The sequence below is a fragment of the Schistocerca nitens genome, chromosome 1, assembly GCF_023898315.1.
Source record: "Schistocerca nitens isolate TAMUIC-IGC-003100 chromosome 1, iqSchNite1.1, whole genome shotgun sequence".
NCBI classification, from domain to species: domain Eukaryota; kingdom Metazoa; phylum Arthropoda; class Insecta; order Orthoptera; family Acrididae; genus Schistocerca; species Schistocerca nitens.
Genome location: NC_064614.1, coordinates 457,243,000 through 457,261,665, shown reverse-complemented (window position 1 = coordinate 457,261,665; position 18,666 = coordinate 457,243,000).

Genomic DNA, 18,666 nt, shown 5'->3' with positions numbered 1-18,666 from the left:
TAACAGGAATGGAGAGATTACAAGCGCAAGGCTGTAGAAGCATCTATAACTAGGCTAAAGATAAATACTGTCTGTAGGGAAATTAAAGATGTCTTTGGAACAGCAGCTGCATAAATATCAACAGCTCAGATGGAAAAATTAGTACAAAGTAAATAAAGGATAGCTGGGAGTAAATGAAATATATAGGGGGATGATATAAAGGAGAGAATGTAGCAGCTGGCGAGAAGCTGAGCGGAAATGTCTATTGCAATAGCAGAGATTTCTGTTTCAGAAACAGAATTTAGTGTAGTTTTTGTTTTTGAGGTACTTCTGTGAAGAAATTAATTGTATCAGTGTATTTAATTGTACAGACTATTGTTTATTGACTTAGTACAAATTTGTGTGTGTGTGTGTGTGTGTTTTTTTTTGTGCGATCCAACTTTCTACTGCAGCAAAAGTAGCGCAGTAGCAGAAGTTAGATCGCACGCAGCGACTTCTCAGGTTAGTGTTACATTTCTTGTGGTACAGACAAAAATTAATTAAAGATTGATAGGAACTACACCTGTTGTGAACGGATGTAGAGGGAATGCGTCACTGTCTGTAAACAGCTTGAAACTGTGTTGGCCACAGTCGATAGTCTGCTGCCCTGCGGTGTGGTGCAGCTGGGCCACCTGAGACGAATGCTTTGGTACTTCTGGCGCTTTTAGTGTCCCTGGGATCCCTGATGTCGTTGCGCCTTCAAATAGTTCGCACGTCCCAGCCGCTCGACATTTACAGGGGAAACCCCCCCCCCCCCCCCCCCAGCGCACCCCCCTCAGATTTAGTGGTAAAGTGGCCCAGTGGATAGCCCGTCAAAAACTGAACACAGATCAAGCACGAAAATAGGAAGAAAGTCTGCTGAACTGCGAAAAAAGAAGAAAACTAGAAGCAGTGAACGGTCCAAGCTGAAGATACGCACAAATAACACGAGCCATGGGCTCCTTCGTGCACTAATTTTTTTTCACAGAATTATGAACTTTCTGTCAGTTCATTGACGTGTCTGTTCTCCTTCTGTAGCCCTGGCAATTGTTATGCTACACATTAGTTACAGAATATGAGTAATGTGGCAAGAATATATTACCCTCGCAAGTAAATATGGTAAATAGTGAGAGTAGGTGAAATGTCGTGTAGACCTCTCAAGGAAATGAAAACAACAAACAAACAAGTGTGAACTACGTTACAACAAAGGAATTCAAGAGTCAAATAGAGTCACAACATGTAGCGCTTTTTTTTTTCTTTGTAGCATTTTTGGTTGATGGATGGTGTAGATTCAGAGCACTCGTGAAGATAAATGTTGAATTGAGTATTAACAATTAATTAAGGCAATATTAATCATAAATATGTAAATTAATACCTATTGTAAGCTATCAATTGAAGATTTCACGCCGGCCGGAGTGGCCGTGCGGTTCTAGGCGCTACAGTCTGTAAAACATTTTGTAGCCGCGAGTTTTGGTCTAGGATTTGTTTACGTTATCGTATACTATAAGTTACGTGATTATTTCAATAAAGAAAAGTTTGTGTTGTTAGTGTATTCTTACAAGCTATCTATTTTATTCTCTAGTAAGTGGCCGAAGTGAAAAGTTCCGAAATAAGTGAAAAGTTTATATAGTGTAGGCTCAGTTCTTTGTTTACTTTTTCTTTCGTCACGCAAACAATACTGGTTAAATCGTTTTTCTTTCTCCGGAAGTTTTGTTAGTATTCGAACTTTAGGTCTAAACTTTCTAAGAAATTTAATATATTACTTGAGTAGTCTAGGAAGTTTTTCTTGTTTAACTTAGACTAAAGCTAAAATTTTTTTGCCAATTTGTTTGCCATGAGTGAGATGTGTAGGACTTGCCATAGGATTGTTAGTTCCGGGTGTAGTGTGACGGCTGTTGCAGTTTTTTTCATGTGGGTGGCTGCAGCGGTGTGGGAATTCAGGAAATAAACAAGGCTCACTGGCTGTGTAAGATTTGCTGCAGAGATAGAAAGATCGTGGAACAGGAGCAGAAGATTGCTGCCCTTCAGGCGGAACCAAAGACAGCGAAACAAGATCTGGAAAGAGTAACGGGGGAGAAAAAGAGAGGTGAGAAGTGACAACACGTTGGAAAAGAAACAGGAATAGGAGTCCCTCAGAAAGTGTTGTTGTAAATGTGGATAACGGGTTTGATCTGTTGTCACAGTTGAAAAGTGATGAGCCACAAGTAGATGTAGGAATAGACAGGACACAACGAACTTTCAAAAAAGTGTTTGGAAAGTAAGAAGTCAGAAAAAGTTGTGAGGAAGACGAAAGTTTTGTTATTAGATAGTTCACGTGGTAGAGATGTTCGCCAACTGTTGCAGCATGAAATACGGTCATGTTACCAGGTCACAAGTTTTTTTAAACCTAGTGCAAGTCTGGGTCAGGTGATAGAGAATGTAGGTTCACTTTGCAAAGACTTCACAAGGGAAGACACCGTGGTAATAGTGGGTGGGGCAGGCAACAACATAGACAGAAACCCTAATTATTCAACTGAGAGTAGCCTGGTAAAGATAGCCTCAGCAACGAGCTATACTGGTGTTGGGCTTGTGTCTGTTCTGAGGCGCCATGACTGACCTCATTTAAACTTTTCTGTTAGGGGAGTTAATTTAGAGGTGGAACGGCTGCTTGGACCAGGTGTGGGGTCTCACATTGGTGTGAATCCTGTTGACTCTATCAGCAGGTGGGACTATGCTAGGGAAGGGAAGGGAAAACTGTCTGGGCTAATAGCAAATAACTTAACGCGGGGGGGGACACTGTCACAAGTGGTACCGGTGGTTACAAGTGACAGATAGCAGTTTTTTTAGGGTAGGGAGGGCAGAAACAAAAGATGTTCAGAGATATGTTGAAAATAACACTCACATTGATAAAACAGGCTGCCAGAAACCAAATTTTAATGTACACAATTCATGCAGACAGCCTTTGATTGAAACTAGAGATACTCAAAAATTGACAGAAAAATTAGGTTCATCCAGTCGTAATTCAGTCAGTGCACAAAATCAGTTATCCTTTCTGCATCAGAATGTCGAAGGACTAAGGGGTAACCTTAATGAGCTGCTTATTTGTGTTAAGGAATTAGAGTTGAGCAAACGAGTTAATATAATCTGCCTCTCTGAACATCATGTGGCTATGGTATAGATATGTTAAATGTCACAGGGTTCAAGTTAGTTTCTTACTTCTGTAGAGAAAACAACGAGAAAGGAGGATCTGCCACATTTGTCAGAAACTGTTTTGATGTCAAGAATATTGATATTAATAAATTTTGCTCGGAACAGCACTTAGAAGCTTGTGCAATAGAATGCAATAGAACTATTATTTCATAATAAGTCCTTTATAATAGTAAGTATATACAGATCACCTTCAGGAAATTTCATCCTGTTCATAAAAAATCTGGAATCACTGTTGACCCATCTCACAGTAAAAAACGAGGAAATAGTGGTTGCTGGTGTAGGAATGTTTTGTATATTTGGCATTCAACTTTCTCAAGCACTAAATCAGCTAATTACATGCGAATATACATTTTCTTAACAATACGAGGCATATAATTTTCATAGTGACTTCTGTTCAGGATACTTTCCTTTAGTTTTCTCTTTGTCCGACAATTACAACGTCACAGTGAAGCACACTTTGGAGTGCAAAAATTGTAACGTTAATTTGTTTTTTTTTTTTTTTTTTTTTTTTTTTTTCGGGCACGCGCAATTGCCACAGCTGTAGCATAGGCGTTGCCAGCGTGGCACATCTGAAGAGTAATTTTTGCTTTTGTTCTTTCCTTTGTACGTATTTTGGGGTTTTGTTTCATGTTATTAGTACGACACATAAAAAGTTTTGCCTGTGATTAGGGTTCTTCTGCTTTTAATAAATTTACGGGAGCACTATTTCGCAGAGTTTAGGATACAAATACTCTGAAGAGCCAAAGAAACTGGTACACCTGCCTAATATCGTGTAGGGCCCCTGCGAGCAAGCAGAATTGCTGCATCACGACGTGGCATGGGCTCTATTAAAGTCTGAAGCAGTGCTGGAGGGAAATGACACCCTGAATCCTGCAGGTCTATCCATAAATCCGTAAAAGTACGAGGGGGCGGAGATCTCTTCTGAACACCACGTTGCAAAGCATCCCAGATATACTCAATAATGTTCATATCTGGGGAGTTTGGTAGGCAGCGGAAGTGTTTAAATTCGGAAGAGTGTTCCTGCAGACACTCTGCAGCAATTCTGGACTTTGATCTGTCGCACTGTCCTGCTGGAATTGCCCAAGTCCGTCGGAATGTTCAATAGACATGAATCGATGCAGGTGATCAGACAGGATGCTTATGTGCGTGTCACCTGTCAGAGTCGTGTCTACACATTTCGAGGGTCCCATATCACTCCAACTGCACACGCTCTACGCCATTACAGAACCTCCACCAACTTGAAAGTAGGGGGACAAGGTTCGTGTCAGTGCACGTTGCATTGCTGCCAAATTTATTCAAAATGGCGGCGATGACGTCATCCAAGATGGCGGCATGTAGACTTGGCAACATCGCATGTTGTCATCCAAGATGGCGGATTTTGGCAGGAGAATAGTCCGATTGTGCTACATCCACTAACCTAACCTCAAGAAAAAATGGCGGGAAGTTTGAATTTTGGCGGGAAAATAGTCCAATTGTGCTACGTCCACTAACCTAAGCCTCCCGAAGAAAAAAAAATGGCGGGAAGTTTGAATTCCAACAGGATAATGCATGCAAAGACCGTACTTGTCTTTATTATTATTATTGACTATCACTCATTAACATTCATTATCATTCATTATCATTCATTATCATTCACTATCGTTTATTATCATTCATTATCATTTGTTATTATTATTATAGACCTACCTCCACTAGAAAATTCCCTCCAAATTCCAACATGATAATGGCTGCAAAACCTTACTTTTGTTTATTATTCATTATTATTCATTATCATTTATTAACATTCATTATCAATCATTGTCATTCATTACCATTCATTATCATTTATTATCATTCAGTATCATTCATTATCATTTATTAACATTCACTGTCATTCATTATCATTCATTATCATTTATTATTAAAGGCTTACCTCCACTAGAAAATTGCGCCAAATTCAAATTACAACACGATATTCTCTCGAAAACTGTACTTCTATGTATTTTTATCATTTATCATTTATTCAAGATGTCCGATTTTCTCGGTGAGAAACGCATTCTCCTTACATCCATAACAAAAATCTATCACAAGTTCAAATTCCCAACACCATAATTGATCACATGTACGAGCTTTCTCCGTCACTTATCTTTTTATCACTGGTAGCCTATCATAATCGCATCATATAATAAACTGCACTTATAGTAACGTAATTCACGTCCTTTCATTTTGCAGGGGGGAAGGGACTGAAGACTTTATTTCAAGCAGTACGGTCATCACTTGTTCTCCAACACAGTCAGCACACACATCTTTGATATCGCAGTGCGGTCACCACGACGTTCGCGCTCCTACTGAATTAGTTCAAATCCTTGCCACCCCATGGTCAGCGCGCGGAGACACTGCCTACGCCTGTCATGTGAGGTGGCCGGCCACTAGCACTAGCGCGGGGGGCGAGCCCAGCGATCGCTCACACGTCGTAAACATGTTTTCGCTGGACACGCTGGAACTTGTCGAGCTTGACATCACAGCGGCCCCTTGTCCGCTCGCCACGTGTATTCGTCGCCTCCACACGTTTCCCGCAAAAATTGACTCACTCTGAGCTGAATCACACAACGGTCGGCCGTTTCCCTGCAACACCTGTCGATGCCGATCTCACACAGCCGTTCGCCACGTGTCCCTGTGCGAGCGAGAACGCAGTGCTACACTTTTGGCGGCAAAGTTTGCTCGACAGTGGAATCCGTCATGACTATATAACAGCACCTTTGGACCGCCCTAGAACGCCCGCTAATTGACTCGCTCTCGCGTGTGCGTGATAACTGTACAATCGCTGCGCCGCCGCCCCGCTCACGTCACACACCCTCCGTACACGCGACGGACATAGCCTTCTGTAAATACCTGGAAAATGACTCTTTATTTCAGCCATAACGGTCATGAAGGTGTGTCCCAACTGACTTCTCCATGCTCACACAGCGGAACTCCAGAGCACAGCTGACGATCGTGCGGCCGGCTGAGCCCGCTCCCTGGCCCGCTGACGTCAAGCACACCCCCACGGCTGGCGCGACAGGTCGGCGAGCGGCGCCTGAGGGCCCGGCCCGCGAGCACTTCACACCAGACACGATGTTTCCTGTCGACCGCGTGCCGTACAAAGGATACGTTTGGCGCCAGAGTTTGACCGACAGTGGAATCCACCATGACCATATAACATCGCGTTTGCTCGTTGCGAGAACGCTCGCTAATTCACACTCACCACCCCGCTATATTACATAATTCCTTTTACAATTTGATATACATATTCAAACGTGTTCAACTCCCTAATATCAACTACTTTTCGAGGACCAGAACGCCACCTCCTCCTCCTCCTCCTAGGAACCAGCGCCAAGTTTGAAATCAGGCAGTAAACAAAGCTCACTTGCACTTCCGCCACCAACCTAAGAAAATTGTTTCAAACTAAGCCACCAGCACTCAACGTCTTCCTGCACGTTTCTGGTAAACGGACCCTCCCTGCACTACGTCCACGAATTTACTTTATTTAGGAATGGAGTATATATATCACATCGACATGTCCCACATCATACAGACCTGCAAAACACTCCTACACAACTCATTTATAATGTTCTACACACACGCTTGCTAATTGTAAACAGTTAAAAATAACTCATATCACAGCCTACAGACAAACGAACCGCTTGTAAATAATGCAAAACATTTACCTCCAAATAGCCAAACAACTGCTAATTTTCGCAAATAATTTCAGTGCATAGGCCGATGGAAGGAAGAACGAGTGTACTTTATTTATTTGCTACATATCTTTTTCAAACTTTTACTTCTCATAGGTTTCGATATGTAAGGCTGACATAAGGCAGTTTCTGAACTCCAGTAGTGCACTACACTTGGCAACACAACCACACCCATCAAGATATTCATTCCATTCCAGACCTGTAACCCCTCTACAGATAAATTTGTCCAGTTATTTGTCTACTCACTCACATTCTGACCAGATTGCCGTTATTGCGCAAAAACAGCTCAGACTGCGCTGTGCTGCTCGGGGAAGTAAGGAATTGCTGCTCTGTAAGAATATGATTTATAAGGTGTAAGGTATAGTTTCCTGTGAAAGACCGTGCATCAGTCCGTGTTAATGTCTGTTTAGAATCAGACAATGACTTTGAAGTCGCGGCAGAAAGACGAAATGCTCGGCAGTGTGCAAAAGCGTGTTAGAAAACACTGTTTGAACAAGGGCTAGAGGCAGCTTCTCATTCGCTTAGAGTATGGGTGATCAAACTTTAAAGGGCTCTCTGCAGCGTTTGTGTATATTTAATATGATCTTGTTCATATAGGCACTCTGAGTTATTCAGGGGGAGTATTGTGAATATATGTGATATATATACTCCATTCCTAAATAAAGTAAATTCGTGGACGTAGTGCAGGGAGGGTCCGTTTACCAGAAACGTGCAGGAAGACGTTGAGTGCTGGTGGCTTAGTTTGAAACAATTTTCTTGGGTTGGTGGCGGAAGTGCAAGTGAGCTTTGTTTACTGCCTGATTTCAAACTTGGCGCTGGTTCCTAGGAGGAGGAGGAGGAGGTGGCGTTCTGGTCCTCGAAAAGTAGTTGATATTAGGGAGTTGAACACGTTTGAATATGTATATCAAATTGTAAATGGAATTATGTAATATAGCGGGGTGGTGAGTGTGAATTAGCGAGCGTTCTCGCAACGAGCAAACGCGATGTTATATGGTCATGGTGGATTCCACTGTCGGTCAAACTCTGGCGCCAAACGTATCCTTTGTACGGCACGCGGTCGACAGGAAACATCGTGTCTGGTGTGAAGTGCTCGCGGGCCGGGCCCTCAGGCGCCGCTCGCCGACCTGTCGCGCTAGCCGTGGGGGTGTGCTTGACGTCAGCGGGCCAGGGAGCGGGCTCAGCCGGCCGCACGATCGTCAGCTGTGCTCTGGAGTTCCGCTGTGTGAGCATGGAGAAGTCAGTTGGGACACACCTGCATGACCGTTATGGCTGAAATAAAGAGTCATTTTCCAGGTATTTACAGAAGGCTATGTCCGTCGCGTGTACGGAGGGTGTGTGACGTGAGCGGGGCGGCGGCGCAGCGATTGTACAGTTATCACGCACACGCGAGAGCGAGTCAATTAGCGGGCGTTCTAGTGCGGTCCAAAGGTGCTGTTATATAGTCATGACGGATTCCACTGTCGAGCAAACTTTGCCGCCAAAAGTGTAGCACTGCGTTCTCGTTGGCAAAGGGACACGTGGCGAACGGCTTTGTGAGATCGGCATCGACAGGTGTTGCAGGGAAACGGCCGACCGTTGTGTGATTCAGCTCAGAGTGAGTCAATTTTTGCGGGAAACGTGTGGAGGCGACGAATAGACGTGGCGAGCGGACAAGGGCCGACCGTTGTGTGATTCAGCTCAGAGTGAGTCAATTTTTGCGGGAAACGTGTGGAGGCGACGAATACACGTGGCGAGCGGACAAGGGGCCGCTGTGATGTCAAACTCGACAAGTTCCAGCGTGTCCAGCGAAAACATGTTTACGACGTGTGAGCGATCGCTGGGCTCGCCCCCCGCGCTAGTGCTAGTGGCCGGCCACCTCACATGACAGGCGTAGGCAGTGTCTCCGCGCGCTGACCATGGGGTGGCAAGGATTTGAACTAATTCAGTAGGAGCGCGAACGTCGTGGTGACCGCACTGCGATATCAAAGATGTGTGTGCTGACTGTGTTGGAGAACAAGTGATGACCATTCTGCTTGAAATAACGTCTTCAGTACCTTCCCCCCTGCAAAATCAAAGGACGTGAATTACGTTACTATAAGTGCAGTTTATTATATGATGCGATTATGATAGGCTACCAGTGATAAAAAGATAAGTGACGGAGAAAGCTCGTACATGTGATCAATTATGGTGTTGGGGGTTTAAACTTGTGATAGATTTTTGTTATGGATGTAAGGAGAATGGGTTTCTCACCGAGAAAATCGGACATCTTGAATAAATAATAAATGATAATAATATATAGAAGTACAGTTTTCGAGAGAACATCGTGTTGGAATTTGAATTTGGCGCAATTTTCTAGTGGAGGTAGGCCTATAATAATAAATGATAATGAATGATAATAAATGATAATGAATGATAATGAATGTTGATAAATGATAATGAATAATAATAAACAAAAGTAAGGTTTTGCAGCCATTATCGTGTAGGAATTTGAATTTGGAGGGAATTTTCTAGTGGAGGCAGGTCAATAATAATGAATAACAATAAATGATAATGAATGATAGTGAGTGACAATGAATGATAATGTATGTTAATAACTGATAATGAATGATAATGAATGAGAATGAATGTTAATGAATAATAATGAATGTTAATGAATGATAATCAATAATAATAATAAAAACAAGTATGGTCTTTGCATGCTTCATCCTGTTGGAATTCAAACTTCCCACCATTTTTCTTTCTTCTGGAGGCTTAGGTTAGTGGACGTAGCACAATTGGACTATTTTACCGCCAAAATTCAAACTTCCCGCCGTTTTTTCTTGAGGTTAGGTTGGTGGATGTAGCACAATAGGCCTATTTTCCCGCCAAAATTCAAACTTCCCGCCAGTTTTTCTTGAGGTTAGGTTAGTGGACGTAGCACAATTGGCCTATTTTCCCGCCAAAATTCAAATTTCCTGCGTTTTTCTTGAGGTTAGGTTGGTGGACATAGCACAATTGGCAACAATGGAGAGTGGGGTGATGCGAAGGTTGTCCCCCTACTCTTGAATATTCCACTGCTAACATGCAGGGTCCATGGAATCATGAGGTTGTCTCCCTACCCGTTCACGTCCATCTGCTCGATACAATTTGAAACGAGAATCGTTCGACCAGGCAACATGTTTCCAGTCTTCAACAGTCCAATCTCGGCGTTGAGCGGCACAGGCGAGGCGTAAAACTTCGTGTCGTGCAGTCGTCAAGGGTACACGAGTGGGCCTTCGCCTCCGACAGCCCATATCGATCATGTTTCGTGGAATGGTTGGCAAGCTGACACTTGTTGATGGCCCGGCACTGAAACTGCAGCAATTTGCAGAAGGGTTGCACTTCTGTCACTTTGAGCGATTCTCTTCAGTCGTCGTTGGTTTCGTTCTTGCACCATCTTTTTCCGGTCACAGCGGTGTCGGAGATTTGATGTTTTACCGGATTCCTGACATTCACGGTACACACATGAAATGGTCACACGGTAAAATTCCCACTTGATCGCTACCTCGGAGATGCTGGGTCGATTATAATGTCACGTTAAAACTCACTTAAATCTTGATAACCTGCCATAGTAGCAGCAATAATCGATCTAAGAACTGCGCCAGACACTTGTTGTCCTATAAGAGCGTTGCGGATCGCAGCGCCGTATTCTGCCTGTTTACATATCTCTTTATTTGAATACGCATGCCTATACCAGTTTCTTTGGCACTTCAATGTGTATTAATAGCATTCGCTTTTTGGTTTGCGTCTGAACTGTCCTTTCAGTTTGATGTCGGTTGAGTTTTAAGTCATGTTTTCTATAACCAACCCGCTCTTTATTTAACTGACGGGTTGCACTCGATTTTTTTAAAGTTTTCTAGTGCAGCAGCTGTGTTAATAAAGGTTTTGACCGCTTGCGCGTTTCTCCCGGGGTTCCATTTGATGTGTTTCTGCGTGGGCAGGTGTTGTTTATCTACACTCCTGGAAATGGAAAAAAGAACACATTGACACCGGTGTGTCAGACCCACCATACTTGCTCCGGACACTGCGAGAGGGCTGTACAAGCAATGATCACACGCACGGCACAGCGGACACACCAGGAACCGCGGTGTTGGCCGTCGAATGGCGCTAGCTGCGCAGCATTTGTCCACCGCCGCCGTCAGTGTCAGCCAGTTTGCCGTGGCATACGGAGCTCCATCGCAGTCTTTAACACTGGTAGCATGCCGCGACAGCGTGGACGTGAACCGTATGTGCAGTTGACGGACTTTGAGCGAGGGCGTATAGTGGGCATGTGGGAGGCCGGGTGGACGTACCGCCGAATTGCTCAACACGTGGGGCGTGTGGTCTCCACAGTACATCGATGTTGTCGCCAGTGGTCGGCGGAAGGTGCACGTGCCCGTCGACCTGGGACCGGACCGCAGCGACGCACGGATGCACGCCAAGACCGTAGGATCCTACGCAGTGCCGTAGGGGACCGCACCGCCACTTCCCAGCAAATTAGGGACACTGTTGCTCCTGGGGTATCGGCGAGGACCATTCGCAACCGTCTCCATGAAGCTGGGCTACGGTCCCGCACACCGTTAGCCGTCTTCCGCTCACGCCCCAACATCGTGCAGCCCGCCTCCAGTGGTGTCGCGACAGGCGTGAATGGAGGGACGAATGGAGACGTGTCGTCTTCAGCGATGAGAATCGCTTCTGCCTTGGTGCCAATGATGGTCGTATGCGTGTTTGGCGCCGTGCAGGTGAGCGCCACAATCAGGACTGCATACGACCGAGGCACACAGGGCCAACACCCGGCGTCATGGTGTGGGGAGCGATCTCCTACACTGGCCGTACACCACTGGTGATCGTCGAGGGGACACTGAATAGTGCACGGTACATCCAAACCGTCATCGAACCCATCGTTCTACCATTCCTAGACCGGCAAGGGAGCTTGCTGTTCCAACAGGACAATGCACGTCCGCATGTATCCCGTGCCACCCCACGTGCTCTAGAAGGTGTAAGTCAACTACTCTGGCCAGCAAGATCTCCGGATCTGTCCCCCATTGAGCATGTTTGGGACTGGATGTAGCGTCGTCTCACGCGGTCTGCACGTCCAGCACGAACGCTGGTCCAACTGAGGCGCCAGGTGGAAATGGCATGGCAAGCCGTTCCACAGGACTACATCCAGCATCTCTACGATCGTCTCCATGGGAGAATAGCAGCCTGCATTGCTGCGAAAGGTGGATATACACTGTACTAGTGCCGACATTGTGCATGCTCTGTTGCCTGTGTCTATGTGCCTGTGGTTCTGTCAGTGTGATCATGTGATGTATCTGACCCCAGGAATGTGTCAATAAAGTTTCCCCTTCCTGGGACAATGAATTCACGGTGTTCTTATTTCCATTTCCAGGAGTGTAGATTATTGTGTTTTTTCTTTTAGTATCACTGGGTGTTCCATTTCAAAATTTTAAGTAGAATTTTCTCGTTGGAGAATCGTTTTTATATCTAACGAAAATTACTGACATATTTATGAGCAAGTTATTACGGAAGATTTAACAGCTCGAGGGATTACGCTTGTGCTATTGTGTTGGTACCCCCGTGTAAACTCCTTGCGCAGACAGATGCAAATGCGGCTGTTGTATTGTCTTTCGGAAATTATTTTGTCATGTTTGAAATGAATTTCTGAGTAGTTATTTACTGTGGACTTAATTTGAAACGAAGTTAATGGTGAAGCACCACTGGTATTTCATGTGTCGTCTTTTGTAATGGTTTTAAACTGTTTCTCGGGTATATGATTGTTTTGGTAGTTTGTTCTGTTAATCTGCTACATAGTTGACTTGTTATATAATGGTGGACTAGTTCTTTTTCTGGCGAGTGTAACTGCCTTAAAATTTCCTTCAATCGACTGTACGTATGGGAAAATAATATGAAAATTATTTTAGAAAGAATCACAGCTCAAATCGATCTCACCTCTCCCTTTAGTGGAATAGAATTCCTGTCGGTTCAGCGGAAGTTAGAGTTTATGAACAACTATATCAGTGGCGAAGTAATTCCAAGAGTTCAGCTAGTTACAAGAGACTGCAGAATGTTTGCAGAGTTTGAGACAGAAGTAATGAAGTAATGAAACAGTACTGGTCAACTGCAGAACAAAACGAAGTGTAGGCTATAAAAGCGCCACATCTGTCAGTTAAGCGATTCCAGACGTACTCGGCGTACTTTAATGTTATTTTGAAACGCATTCAGCAGCTGGATCCACAACAATACTGGCGAACTAATACAGCTCTCCATCAATACAATGCCCATGGAACACACTCTGTATAGAGAAAGTTCTTGTAGAAGCTTTAAAACTGATCCTAAAAGATCTGGACGAATGCGTGAGAGAGGTAAGAAGAATTAAGTTTGTGACAGATAGACAGTAATTCAAATGAGAATGAGCACGTGATTGAGAATTTTAGGGGAAGGACCAATAACACTGTACAGAAACTGAGAGGAAAATGACTCAGCCAGAGATCAGGAAACAATGGTGATAGATTCCATCAACCAAACGCTTCACAAGGACAGTCGAGAGAGTGAAGAAACAGAGGCGTGGAGATAATAGAGATTCGAGATTCAGCTCTAAACCAAATCGGCAGGCTTGTCTGAAACCTGATTAGAAAATGAATCTAGATAAGAACCGAATTTACACACTAAATATGCCAAAATATGAAGATGTCAGCGGTGACCTACTGGCCGAGATGGGCGACACGCAGGTGGCAGAGCTCCCGCTGTAATGATAAGATTAGGTATGAGAGAAGATTCTGCTACTCTGGATATGAGGAGTCTTGTAAATAGTATGTCAGAAGCCATGTTTTTGGCATATGAACAGGCGGAATAGTGGGCGCTTTCCCATCACAGAAAACCACGGTAAGAGGGAAAACTGTTCAGGCAAAGCACAAGTAAGCTTTGCCTCCGAATGTTCTTGGTGAAAGCTACCATAATTCCGTAGCTGACTACATAAGTCATTTTTGGGATAGACACAGCAAGACACGAGACTTCCATCACTTGAGCAAAGCTAAATATTACACTCTTTTTCAACAGCACAGATCCAAGTAGAAATGCTCTGGAACACTGCCTTGCGATTTCGGCATTGTCAAAAAGGATAATTCGGCGTACTACAGCTGCTCGCAGGCATAAAGATATGCAAAAACACGAACGAGATGTTACGAAATATGATCAAATTCTCAGTAACACAGAAGCAAAGGTCTCAGAGAAACAAGACAGCCCAGATGACGGTCATGAGGAGCTCAAGAACATTTTAATCGAGCACACACTTCTCAGAAAGGTGATGTTAAGAATTTTACAGGAGTAATGTTCACAAAAAATTTCATCAGTCGTTGCCGTATTCCCCCGGTCTACAAGGAATAGATGGAAGAAAATTCAAGAGATGCTGGAACAAGGCGTGGTAGAGAGAGAACAGCTACAACAGTTCCCTGCCGCGAGTACCAAAAAAGGATCGCTCTATCATACTGGCGCTAAATTCCCGTCAAATAAATACAATAATTTTACCTGAAACATGTTCCGAGTCTCTAGAATAATTGCTTCAGAGATTCCATGGCAAGAGTACCTTTTGGTGATCGATTTATGAGAAGGTTTCTGGCAGGTCGAACTAGACCCCACTTGCTGGTAGTACACTGATTTCTTATGCTACGGCAAGTGCTGTCAGTTCAAGAAGCTACTGTCTGCTTTTTCCACATGTTCCTATATGTTTATACGGACTCTTGACTTGACACTAATTACGTTTGTCACAAAATACATTCCTGACACGACGTTTGGAGTGGAGTTCTGGAACGAGCAAAATTTTTAAGCATGGAAGCTACTATTTGCTCTGTTGAAGGCCGGACAAATTCTGAATTTTGAGAAATAAGCTTTTGCTAAGAAGTAAATTGCTTTTGTGGGGCACCAGATTACCCAAGTTCAAGTCGACATATGAGTTCGCACAACTGACCACCATGAAAAAAGTGAGGAGTTTACTTGAATTAATAATTTTTTACAGGCGATTTATAGAAAATGAGGTTTTGACGTCACACCTGTTGTGCACGATCCAGGGAAAGGAAGTTTATTGGAACAAGGATGTGGGCGTGAATAGTGTATTCAGTGAATGAAACAAGCTTTGGTGAATACGCTCATCCAGCCCACGCTAATCGAGCATTCCATTATGCACTGCGTAGGATTGCAGCAAAACTGGCATCAAGGTGGGAGTGTTAGAAGAGGTGGATGCAAATGGAGAAAAACAATATAAAATTATCGCATTTTCCAGTCGTGTGCTGAATAAGAGCATGTGTAATTATTCCGTTACAGAACTGGAGGCGTTAGCCGTCGTCTATGCTTTCTCAAAGTTTCGATATTTTGTCTATGGCATAACCACTATGGTAAACAAAGATCACAATCCCCTAGAGTTTTTAATGTAGGAAAAATTACTTATTTACAAAGAGTTTAATTTTCAAATTAAACACATCCCTGGGAAACTATATTATTACATACAGGCTATCTCATCATCTATCAGGTTATGTCGAGGAACGGGACAACAGAGAGACGAGCAGGACTGACATATTTTTCCTGAATAATGTCACGTTTGAAAATTTCGGTTGTGAGGCTTTGTTAAACATAGGTCAGGAGCACGACAAGGATCTAACGCTACAAGAAGTGAAAGACAAGCTACAAAAAAGGAATTTTCTGGTGCTAAGTCAGTACTATCTGCTCAGCAACAATATATTATTCAGCAGACAGAATACAAACGGTTCTTTGTAGCTGCTGAATGTGCCAGAAGAGGTAATAAATAAACACGTCTGGTGCACACACCTGAATTATGCTAATTTTGGACAAGAAAAGTGCGCCAGTAAGTTACAAGAGTCGGCAGATTTCAATGGCGTGTACTGTGCGTCATTTCATTGCTGGACTGACACATCTCGTGTGTCATTCATAATCGATTTAAAGTCATTACTGTGTGAAATCTATTCCCATCAATTAACAAAATACTTAACGCATGTAAAAAGGATTGCCAGGATAAAACTATCCACTTCTATATTAATTCCTTCGCTTTGCTAGTCGCTGTTTTGCATGTGATATTTTCTGTAGTATAGATGGGTCCGTGACGTTCCATACTCAGGAAAGAGGTCCAGGGCAGTGACTTGGTGTTCCATTGGGTCTCCCTAGGAATTTAGGATTGTTTTTAGAGAAGAAAGAGAGGTATGGGACTAGACAACCGTTATTAGCGGATACACGTCACGACCCCAGGCATCGTTTCCATTCACAGTTCTTCATATAACGCACCCTATGCAATTAATATTTTGTCCAGTCCTAAATTTACAGAATGCGTATAATGTAATGTGATGAACACCTGCGCTCGTACAGAGTCTGTTTTTATCAGCAGTGCAACCGGCCAAAACACTTTTCAGCGGAGCTTTATTTTGTGCCGATTGCTCGCCATCTAAGAACGCTGTGCAGATGGAAGTCACTAAGAGACAAAGATGTCTACGCTCCATGAAAAGCGATAGAACTGCATGGTAGTCAGGAATTTTTTTCATTTGTAAAACAGTGGACCGACTGTCTAGTGCCACCTTAAGTAGGGTGAACACCCTCTTGTCTAAAAAGTTGTAAGGGGGCTCCTCAGTGGTTAATCTCAAAAAATAGCACAGGAAAGAGATGTCAGGTCGCCAGTCCCCGAAAAATACGGACGTGAGGAATAGCTGAAGAGTGGGAGTGTAGCGCACAATTGTTTAAGAACCATGTATGTGGGAGTGAAACGATCGGCCAACGTTGTAGAGCGTTTTCTGGGAGAGGAGAGCGTTGTTTAGCTAGCAAAAATATCATTGTCCAGCATTTTGCAAAGCGGTTGTTTCATTACATAGTTAGTTGATCACTCTGTTTGTTATCTTTTGTGAGGTGCAACACCCAAGCCTCATGTTTGCTAGGGTCACCTCTATCCTATTAGTTACCCGCTGCACGACACTTTGTATTAAATGTATTAGTCCACGGGGAGTGGTCTGACTGTCGACCAGTCAAACTAATACGGATAATTCTGATATCCGCAGGGCTATGTTGAACTCAACTATATCCCCACGTAAACAACTCGCGACGTCTGCGCAGGATGTTGGTTACTTTACATTCTGACCTGCAGCTAGAACACAAAGCATAAAATTTAGAATTCTCAAAAAAATGGCTCTGAGCACTATGGGACTTAACAGCTATGGTCATCAGTCCCCTAGAACTTAGAACTACTTAAACCTAACTAACCTAAGGACATCACACAACACCCAGCCATCACGAGGCAGAGAAAATCCCTGACCCCGCCGGGAATCGAACCCGGGAACCCGGGCGTGGGAAGCGAGAACGCTACCGCACGACCACGAGATGCGGGCTTTAGAATTCTGTGCAGATTCAGTGGCTCATATTTTTCTAATCTGATTTTTAATTAGCGCCGTGGATCATGATTCGTTAAGATGAGATTTTCAATTAATTCGAATTATAACTCTGATAATTAGCAGAAATTCGGGAAAAAAATAAGTTGCTTACGCATGCGATTAATCCATGTACTTCTACTACAGTATTCTTCTAGCTCTGTGTTGGTTTGTATTGGTCGATTGTGATGTTATGAAAGGCATTATTGTCGGTCTTGCATTTTTGATGGATTTCAGATATGTATTTGTATCGTATGGACAACTGTTGGTGAATTATTGGGCAAACTGGGTAAAGAGTTCAGTAGTGTCTCAGCAGTTTCCTATTCCTTTGCTACCCCGAGTATAAAAATTAAATAAAAATAGAGAGCATAGTTGTGAGAAATGTGGATGTGGGTGGTCTAATAAGAATGACGGGAAAAGTCGGGACGTTGGATGAGGAGACTGAAGAAGTGAGGAAGATGATAGCCATGAAAAGACAGTGGCTTCGTGTGTGGAGTAAAGAAACAACTGGTGTAGCTCTATCAGTCGATGACATTGTTTCTGACTTGAAACAGGTACGAGAGGCTGCACTCCAAAAGTAACTTCCGGAGGGAGATAGTGGTAAAAGGGAAGTACGGTGAAGAGTCCAAATCAGGATGAGGATAAGAAAAGGCTTGAGGGCAAGGAAGCAGTGCGAAGTAACCAATCAATTTCTGAAAATACTGGCCATAATATGTCAGGAAGTAGCGACAATTACGCTGAAAAACTGTTTCGCAGAATGTGAGAGTAGCGTAGAAGCAACTGATCGGGAAACAGTGCAGAATAAAATGTTCAGTAGCCTGTTTTCCTTGAGGTCTCCAGGAACAACTGCAGATAGCAAGAAGCTGGCTTGCCGAAATGTCACGCATTCCGAACAATGTCACCCGCCTGAATACCCACGAAATATTCAGAATCAGCCTGCGCCGGAAAAATCTTGAGCCCCACAACAGTGAAATATTTGTTCATTTTAAGAGGACTTGAATGTTTCGTGAAATGTGTTCTCGTTTGTGTTGCGTACTGGTTGATCTGAAAAGTTTAACAATAACATAAACATATTCTAATAAATGTAAACTCCATATCTTGCAGCTGAGGCACCTACACACATTTTATGCTTGATTGGTGTTACCATATGCAAGTGCACATTTTAATAACTAACTAAAACTTATCTTAGAAATTACGTTGAAACAACATGATGTAAGTAATACTTTGCTCATACGCTATATTAAGTAGTCGCCATCTCACGTAACGCAGAAAACCGTAGTTGCTAGCGGCAAGGCGAAATAATAATAGTAAGACTGTGGAAGTATATGCTGTTTCTCCCGTTTTCATACTTACCTTTTCACCTTTCTCTCTTG